The following is a 10,282-nucleotide window of genomic DNA, read 5'->3' as shown; positions in this document are numbered from 1 at the left end:
ATGTATAAAGCCAAATACACTTTTTATTATAATCTTCCCATCTAAATTTCCTAGCTTTGCTAGGAAGGTCTCCCTTACCTCATAATTGTATAGTCTTCAAGCATTCTTTTAACATCTTTTATATAAAAATAAAATAATTTATAAATTATTTATGTAAATTGTATGAGATGAAAGTATACTGTTTCATGTGTAAATGCATATCACCTCTGACAGATATATTTATTAAAAAAGATTTTCCTTCTTCAAAAAAAGAAATAATTTTTGTCATCTGTGTGACCTAGATTGGGAGCTCTGTCCAGGTTTACTATTTTAGAATTTGCCCTTTTATAAAATATATTAGTTGTTCTAATACCTGGTAAAAGAGATCTCTCATGTGTTTAACTTGTCACCCTTTTCATGTATATTTGAATATTAAGATTTTCTTATCAAATTTTGAAAAAAATTAGGATCCCAGATGAACTTTAATCAGTTGCAAATACTTGAGAAAAACTGATCTTTTCATTTAAAGTCTTTTCAACCCAAACAAGAAATTGTTTCTCAGTCTTTTCAGTAGTGTTTAATGTCCTTTGAAGAAATACTGTTTTCATGTAAAATGTATCTTTTAAGAATTTGAGAGTTTTGTCACCATTCTGAGTATGTTTTCCTATTTCTATAATATGAAAAACAATTTCTAGTACCAAAAAAGCTGTTGAATGTAGAGTACTCAGTATTATCAGATACTATATTAAATTGTTCCAGATTCACTTTAATACCCTGCTAGATCTCAAATTCTAGAAATTTAAAAAGAATGGCCTCCTGACATGATTAGGTGCAATTAATTAGATGTATTTTGTTCCTATGAATCTTGGCAGAGAGAGATAATTTTTAAGAAGCAATAATATCCTGATTTATCTTTTGCCTTCTAGATGAAACAGGTAGTGTTACGATGAAGATAGGTGTCCAGGAGTCAGGCAATTAGTAGTAGAAATGGCAGCTTCCTGATTCATCAACTTCTTGCAATGCATTAGCAGGGTTTTCCCAACTGAGACAGAGACAAATATATTCTCAGGGCAAAAATTTTCACCCTAGAATCTGAAAACAGAGCCTCTTCTTTTAACACATCTCACAATTATTATTTAACAAAATATTTACTCTTTTAAATAGATTTTTCTTAAAGTAGATTCTGTTGTCTGTATGTGAACATTGATAGACTCACTATCCATATCATGGTGTTCTTTTAAATTCTTATTGGTCCAAATGATTTTTTTTAGAGTCTTTTGGATTTTTTAGGCAAATAAACATATCAATATCACATATGTGTAATTTATCTTATTTTCTAGTGTTCATACAGTAATTTCATTTTTATTTCTATTTTTAAAATTCAACCATTGACAATAACAATTAAAACTGGTTCTAAAAAGAGGATGAGAAACAAACACATTAGAAGAGACACCTAGTGGAAGAGAGAAAGAAGAGTAGATTGTGGGTTTAGAAGAAAATGAGCCAATGGGGCCTTTTAAGAAATGATGATGATAGTGTGCTATTAGCTAAGACATTATGTTAAACTCAATGCTCTGTGTATGAGTTATAATTAAATCCACCAATCAGTATATACTGTCACAGCAAATGTTCATCTGAGCTAAACAGGCAAGGAAGACTTTGAAGACTATTGTAATAGAGAGGTGAAAGAGACTGAACTCAAATCCACTGAAACAATGAGAATTTTAAGCACTGGGGTTAGTAGAAAAGTACTGAAAGACATTATCAGGAAGGTCAATCAATGGGATGTGTCCAGCAGAATGAGTTATTTCTGAGTTTTCAAGTGTTTCTCTCTCTCTCTCTCTCTCTCTCTCTCTCTCTGATTAGGCCATCTGTGCTTGCTAATTGGCATCTATTTAAGTTAGGCTCCTACCCTCCTACAGAGACTGAGAGATAGGGATGGTTTGTCCTTTGATGTTTGCATTTCAAAGAGATAGTTCCTAGGTCCTTGAGAAAGGCACTTACTGGGTTGTAAAATTGACAAGAGGCTGGAAGAATATTTACATACAATTCAAAGAGGTAGAGAAGTAATTTATCAAGTTTTCTTAAGTAAATGCTTTAAGAAAACAGTGACCAATGGTCTGTACTCAATGGTTTTTTAAGTTAAACCAAGAGGAATGTAAAGACTGTCTTGGTCAATACATGCCTACAAGAAAATTTCTAAGATAATAAGATCAAAACAAGCATTTAGATGGACTCTAAGGAATTTAAGGCATTTACTTAGCTATCTCCTGAGCCTGCAGGCTCAGCTCCTGCCCAATGGCTATCCAAGTGTAGCTGCTTTCCTGAATGTTTCTGAGAAGTCTTTATCTGTATAACACCTGTGGGGAAAATATTTAGAACAATGGGGGGACGGGAACGGTGTGGCCCGTAGTTGAGATAGTCTGAATAATCGTTCACATATTTATATATTGAGAATCAGAACTACTCAGAATTGTATTCTTTCTTTCTTTCTTTCTTTCTTTCTTTTTTCTTTCTGCATTCACAGCATCCAAAGCTTAGAAGAATCTAGAAAAAGATTTTAAGATCTTGGTCTGGACTGCTCCTGGCACAATGCCTTGGCCTGTTTTCTGTTGCTTTGGCAGAATATTTGAGACTTGACTTGATAATTCATAAAGGAAAGCATATGTAGGTGCACAGTTCTGGGGGCTGGGAAATCCATAGCATGGTGTTGGCATCTGCTTGGTTTCTGGTGCTGCTTCAACTCATGGAGGAAAGTGGAAGGGCAGGTGGGTGTGTGCAAAAGAGACAAAATATAAGGAACAGCATTGCTTTACAACAACTCACGCTTGTAGTAACTAATCCTATCATGTGAGAGCATGAACTTACTCACTACTGGGAGAATTAACCCAGTTATTTAATCCAGAGAGGGAAATTCATCCATGCATGAGGGCGCCATCCCCTGACTCAAACAACCTTTGCCCCAGTTCCCAATATTGCAGCTTTGAGGAATTAAGGTTCTAACATGAACTTTTGAGGTATGCACTCAAACCATATCACGTATGAACTAATATATTTCTTTTTTCTACTATTGGCATCTCCATGAACAAAAGAGTTCTCTTCCTACAGAGATTTAGTTTTTCTTTGCTGCCTGCATGATGGTTTGTTGAGACATTCATCTGACAAGTCAGAGCATCTGGAAGCTTTCTCCACTAGGGAGGACAAAAGCTAGATCTGCCTTTGTATCCCCAGCCAGCTTCTGAGCCGATTGTGACTTCCCATTAAGCCTTCCTCTTGGTGCCTCCCTGGCTCTGTGCTTTGGTCTTTGAACTCTTCTAAATCTCTGATCTTGTAAGGGATTCACCCTGTTCACATCCCACGCAACTCCATTTCTCACTCCTTGATCTGGTTTATATTTCTCTGTTCATTAACATGTTCTGATTTGCCCCCAGAATTGATTCTTCTTTTTGGGGAGTAATATCTATACATTAAAATTAAGGCAATTAGTAACATATAAATGTAATCAGAACCAATTGACGAAAGTATGCTGAGCACTGCACATCAGTTATCTAAATAAATTCTTAAACCATACAAGAGAGATGTTGTTACATGCCTTTTTTGAAAAACTAGAAAAATTGAAATACGAAAAACTTTTTTCCAAAGATCATTCAGGTAATAGGAGACCCCTAGAATTAATAACTTGATTCTAGTCTGTTTTCAAGGTCATCTTTATTTTTATATGTCCTGCTTTCATCCTTGGCCTCTCTGGAACAGTCTCCATTCTTTAGGGCTGTGAACCTTCAGGGAAGCTAAGATTAGAGTTGTGGCACTGCATAGTCTGAAAAGGATAGAAGAAAGGACATCACAAAGATATTTTGAGTTCCCTATGGCTCACTAGATCATTAACCAACATCCCACTCCTATGAACTGCAGAGCATTAATTTTCTGCTGTTATGATAACCTCCAATTCTGTTCACCTGTCAGGATTGTGGGTTACAGAAAATGAAAATTGAAAGAAAAGTGACCACAACACTCGGAGCAACCAAAAGATCTTTATTGCAGCAGTGCAACAAAGAGAAAAGAAAGAAGGAAAGAGAGAGAGAGAGAGAGAGAGAGAGAGAGAGAGAGAGAGAGAGGAAGTGCACACGGGAGAGAGACAAAGAAAGCAAGAGAGATAGCAAGAGAGAGGGGGGCCTGGCAGGAGGGAGTTTTTATAGCCCAAATCTAATGGGGCCTCTGGGTCTGCAAGCTGCCTTGTTGGCCCAAGGGGGGGTTAACTGTTCAGCCTTGAGCAGGGTTGAATGTTCAGACTTGAGGCAAACAGGTGATAAAGGACCAGATAGAGGGGGGTTTGAGTGCGTGGGCTATCTTGCAGCCAACATCTGTTCAGCCTGCCCTGCAGACAACACAGTTCAGCCTGCTCTGCACCCAACAAAAATGAAAAAGATTCAGTTATTTTCTGGGTAAAATTCTATATAAATAAATTTTGTTTCCAATGCCTTCCTATCTCTGCTTTTGTTTTACTTCTTGACAGACCAGTCAGAACATTCCCATAAACCCAGGGATTTCATGCCAGTATAAAGCCCTAAGTTACTCACTGTGATCAATGAAACCTCATGTGTCTTCCAAGAACAATGAAACTTCAATCTCTGCCAGGTCATCAAATCTCTATTTCAATTTCTTCTTTATACCTCATCTGGAGCTGTTCTCAAAGATCACTTATTTTAGGCAGGCTTTAACATAAATTCAATCTATGGTTTGTTGCTGTGAATGATTTGCTGTTACCATGTTCCCTGCTTCCCAGAGTTCTTTATATTTTTGTTTTGCATGCACAGTCGGAAAAAGTAGGACTTGAACTAAGAAATTAAAGACAGCTGCTGCAGGAAAAAGAAAGTGAAGGGTTTTGGGGGGCATATTATTCATAATCCTTTTAGTAGCCCTAAAATAAAAACTTGCTGTTTCAGGATACAAGATCAACACTCATAAATCAATAGCTTGTCTATACTCCAACAGTGATTCAGTTGAGAAAGCAATCAGGAAAACTATTCCCTTCATAATGCCCCCCCAAAAAAATAACTGAAAATTAATCTAAGGAAGTTAAAGATCTCTGCAATGAAAACTACAGAACATTGAAGAAATAAATTGAAGAAGAACTTAGAATATAAAAAGGCCTCTCGTGTTTTTGGATAGGCAGAATTAATATTGTCAAAATGGTCATATTACCAAAGGCAATATGCAAATTCAATGCAATCCCTATCAAAATACCAATGACATTCTTCACAGAATTAGAAAAAGTAGTCCTTAAATTCATTTTGAAAAATAGGAGACTCAAAATAGCAAAAGCAATTTTGAATAAGAAAAGTGACACAGGAGACATCACAATACCTGATCTCAAATTATACTATAGAGCTATAGTAACAAAACAGCATGGTATTGGCATCAAAGTAGACATTAAGACCAGTGGAATAGAGAAGATAGAGACAAAGCCACATTACTTACAGCCTGATACTTGACAATGGTGCCAAAAATATATGTTATAAAAAGATAGCCTTTTAACAAATGGTGCTGGGAAAACTTGATATCTAGTACAGAAGAATGAAATTAGATCCCTATCTTTCACCTTGCACTAAAGTCAAATCAAAATTGATCAATGACTTAGGAATCAGTCCAGAAAACTTGCGACTGCTAGAAGAAAACATGGGGTCAACACTCTATCATATAGGTATAGAGACTGACTTCCTCAACAAGACCCCTAAAGCTCAAGAAATAAAGCCAAGAATTTACAAATGGGATGCCATCAAATTAAAAAGCTTCTGACAGCAAAAGAAACAATTAAGAGAGTGGAGAGCCTACAGAATGGGATAAAATCTTGGCCAGCTACTCCTCTGACAGGGGGTTAATATTCAGAATATATAAAGAAAACATTCAATGCCTAATAATAATAATAATAATAATAATAATAATAACCCAACTAATAAATTGGAAAAATAACTAAAAGAAAAAAATACAAGGGGCCAACAAATATATTTAAAAAAATGTTCAACATCTCTAGCAATCAGGGGAATACAAATCAAAACTACACTAAGATATCATCTCACTTCAAATAGAATGGTATGATCAAGAATGTGAATAATAATAAATGCTGGTGAGGTTGTGGGGAAAATGTATACTCATATATTGTTGATGGGACTACTTTGGAAAGCAATATGAAGATTCCTCAAAAAACTAGAAATGGAACCATCATATGATCCAGCTATCCCACTGTTTGCTATTTATCCAAAAGAATTAAATCGGTATACAATAATAATATAACCACTACAATGGTTATAGAAGCACAATTTACAATAGCCAAATTATAGAATCCACCCAGATGCCCATCAGTAAAATGATGAATCAAGAAAATGTGGTATGTATACATAATGGAGTTTTACCTAGCCATAAAGAAGAATGAAATAAAGGCATTTGCTGGTAAGTGGATGGAAATGGAGAAAATCATGTTGATGAAATAAACCAGACTCATAAAATTAAGGGTTAAATGTTTTCCTTCATATATGGAAGATAGAGCAAAATAAGGGAAGGAAAACAGTGGGGGAGGGGATCAATATCATAAAGATATTGGGAAGATCAATGGAGTAGATAGAAGTAGGAGAATGAGAGGGGAAAGAAATGTGGAATGAATCTTGCTTAATCATGTCACATACATATATTAATGTATCAAATGGAATCTTTTTTATGTATATATAGAAAGTACCAATCAAAAATAAATAAATACAGGAGTGAAAGGAAGATCAGTGGAGTAGAGAGAAAAGGGGGAGGGAGGAGGACAGGAAAGAGAAGGGGAAATGGGGATTGAAATTGAATTCCTTATATATATAATTATGTCAAAAGGAACCCAGATACTATGTATAAATATAATGTTCTAATAAAAATTAGTTTTTAAAAAGTCTCCTGTTTTATTCATGGATGTCGAGTCTCTGAACTGGTGACATTAGGGCTTGGCACAGTTTGTGAGAAAATAACCTAGCAATATTTTTTTATTTTTCAGTTTGGAGAGGTTGTATGAAGTTGGAAATCTTTTCACAGTCTAAATTTAATGGTAGGCGTAAGGTCACATTTAGAGGCTAGGGGGAGAAGGAAAGTGTTATTTGTGCTGTTCCTGAAACCACCTATGGAGCTTTCTCTCTATTCACTGCTGACTCATGCAGACGGACCTGAGATGAAAGATTTCTTGCCTTGATTCCCTTTGCAGCTACATTTCCAGAAGTTATATCAGGTGAGATATCAGAGTTCTCATGTAAATGCTTGCTAGTATCCATATGGTTTAAAATGACATTCAGAATTCACCCCTTTCTCTTTGATAGTGTGGAATCTATCTCAAGTTCATACTAATCAGGCTTTGTTCTGCGTACTGGGGGGGCCCCTGCTCTTACAGAGCTCACAATCTAGGAAGGTAAGACCATCAATCAATCAATCAATAACTGAATAATGAAATAGCAAATAGCAGTTAGTCAGTTCTATGCTGAGAATTAAAATGGGGTGATGTGGTAAATACTGTCTGACCTTTAATTTAGGTTGAGTGGTCATAGATGACCTTTCCAGATAGTTTTCATTTGAACTAAAATCAACAGGTCCAGCATTTTTAGAAGGAAGGACATTGTGGTTAAAGGAAGGAGTAGCACAGAGGTCCAGGGCAGAAGGAACTTTAACTAGGGACAGAAAGAGCTGAAACTCAATAAGAGATGGGTGGAAAAAAGTCATTAAGGACAAGATCCTGCAATAACCTTCAGATCATGGTGTAAGGGCCGTGTAAGGGCTCTGTATCTGATTCTCAGTGACATGTGAGAGTCTTGAAGGATTAACTTGCTGGCTGGGCCCAGTGGTGCATGCCATAATCCCAGTGACTTAGCCCAAAGGAGGAAAATTATGAGTTCAAAGTCAGCCTCAGCAATCTAGTGAGGTCCTATGCAACTTAGTGAGATCTTGTCTCAAAAAACAAATACAAAATCATAAAAAGGGCTGGGGACATGACTCAGTTTGTTGTAAAGAGCCCCTGGGTTAAATCCCCAGTAAATAATAATAATAATAAATTAATTAACTTGCCATTCTATGGAGAAGTAATCACAGAAGGATATGAAGAGAATTGGGATAAAACTTAGGAGATATTGCAGGACCCCTGGTGAAATATGATGGTATTTTTTGTAAGTTTGCTCAGAGAAAAGGAAAAGAATAGAGAAATGTGGGATATATTTTGGAAGTATAGTTAAAGTTCTTGCTGCTGCATTAGATATAGACTGAAAAAGAAAGAGAAAGCTCAAGCCTAAGTCTTAGGTTTTCATAAGCAACTGAGTAGATGATAATACATCATTGACTGAAATCAGGATGATTAGAAATGTACATTAGGAGAGTGAAAATTGAGGGTTGTTTCCTGTTTATTTGACTGCTTTGTTACATTTTGACAAAACTGCTTTAAGATGCTTTTTAAACACTGAAGTGCAATGTCCACCAATATATATTATTTTAAAGCTGTAGAAATGACCAAGGCTAATATTTGGAGTAGATGGAGGATTTGGAGCTATAAGATGGCATAGAACATCTAAGGAAATTGCAGTGGAGGTCTTGGCAATGAACCTTAGAACACTCCAACACTTCTGGTCCAAGCTAAAGATGACCCAGCAAGGGAAACAGCAACAGTCACTGAACAAGGAGGAATGTCAGAAATTTCTGTATCATAAAAGCCAAAAAAAAAAAAAAGTGCTTCAAGGAGACTAGGGAGGTCAGCTGTGTTAAGTAAAAAGAGACCAAAAAGTTACCATTTTTTTTTTTACTGTTGGATCTGGAAGTAGCTGAAAACATTGATGAGAGATATTTCATCTTGCTGGAGTAATTGAGAAGAGACTGGTAGGTGAAAAAGTAGAAAGAGCAACCACAGATAACTGTATTGAGAAGTGCTAGTATAAAGGAGGTTGGGAAAAGTAAAGCAGTGAGTTTAGAGGATATGGAATCAAGTGGAGTTCTTTTTTTTTTTGCCTTTAAGATGAGAAATATTAAAGCTGTTTTGGTGTTCATGGAAATGGTCACAAAGGTAATATAACATCAGGATTTTAGGTAGCATGGGGACAAACAAACTTTAAATCAAAACAGCCGCTAGAAAAGAGTTGAAGACATTCAGAGACCGGAGGAACATTGATGGGAGAGGCTGTACAGGCTTTTGTATTAGGTTGGAGATCAAAATAAATTGTCCATTTAATCCTCTATGTTCCACAGTGTCCTGTGATTCTCGTGTTAAGGCTTGTCTGTTCGTATGTATGTGAGAGATGTGAGAGAGTAAGAGTGTGAGCAGGTGTGTAATGAGGATCAGACCCTGGCAATCCTAAGGAAATTCCAAGACTGATTTCTGGCTAGTAGAAGGGTTTGCAAGCCTCCTCTTTCCCTGGATCACAACAGTAGCAGGAGTAGACGCCCATCCCTAGAACCCAGAGAACAACTTCCACTGCTAATTCCTAGGGATTAATTCCCAGCTATGTAAGGCCCTCATTATTCCCTCTTCTCCATGGGCCAGCCTGGAACATTTCCCAAGTAGGAAAAGACTAGGAAAAAATAATAAAACCCTACAAACCGGCCAGATGCTCCTCAGAATCAAAAGAGGTAAAGGATGAAGAAGAAAAAGAAGATAGCCAGGGGCTGGGGCTGGGGCTCAGTGGCAGAGCGCTTGCACCACACATGTGAGGCACTGGGTTCAATCCTCAGCATCATATAAAGATAAATAAATAAATAAAGATACTATTTTCATCTAAAACTAAAAAATTTTTTCAAAAGAAGAAGATAGCCAAAGCCTTTCAACAGGTATTGACTCAAAGTAGAGCCTACACAGGGCAACATTTTAGGCTTTATTCAAAACTAAACACAAGCTGACTGTTGATGAACTGCATTAACCATACAGTTTTCAATTGTTTAAGAAAGAAAACAGCTTTTCCTGAGACCTAACTGAATTCTTGAAGCATCCTAAATTATTTTCTCTTTAAGGGAGGCAGCAGGTGAAACTCAGGTGTCCGGAGTCCTCTTTAGTTCTTTCCCAAGTGCTGGATGTGAGGAACTGTAACAGGCAACTGCCCCACATTTGTGTATCCTTCTGATTCACAGCAGAGAGAACTGCTCAGAAAGTGGAAGCTGAGGGCTGGGGTTTAGCTCATGGGAGAATGCTATGTGCTTAGCATGCATGAGGCCCTGGGTTTGATCCCCAGCACCAAAACAAAACAAAAACAGGAGGAAGCAGGAAGCAGCTTGCCAAATTTACAAAAGTAGGTCATGACAAACTGGGATATTT

The sequence above is a fragment of the Marmota marmota genome, unplaced genomic scaffold, assembly GCF_001458135.2.
Source record: "Marmota marmota marmota unplaced genomic scaffold, marMar, whole genome shotgun sequence".
Classification (NCBI taxonomy): domain Eukaryota; kingdom Metazoa; phylum Chordata; class Mammalia; order Rodentia; family Sciuridae; genus Marmota; species Marmota marmota.
The sequence above is the reverse complement of the archived record's forward strand: the minus strand, read 5'-3'. Positions refer to the sequence as shown.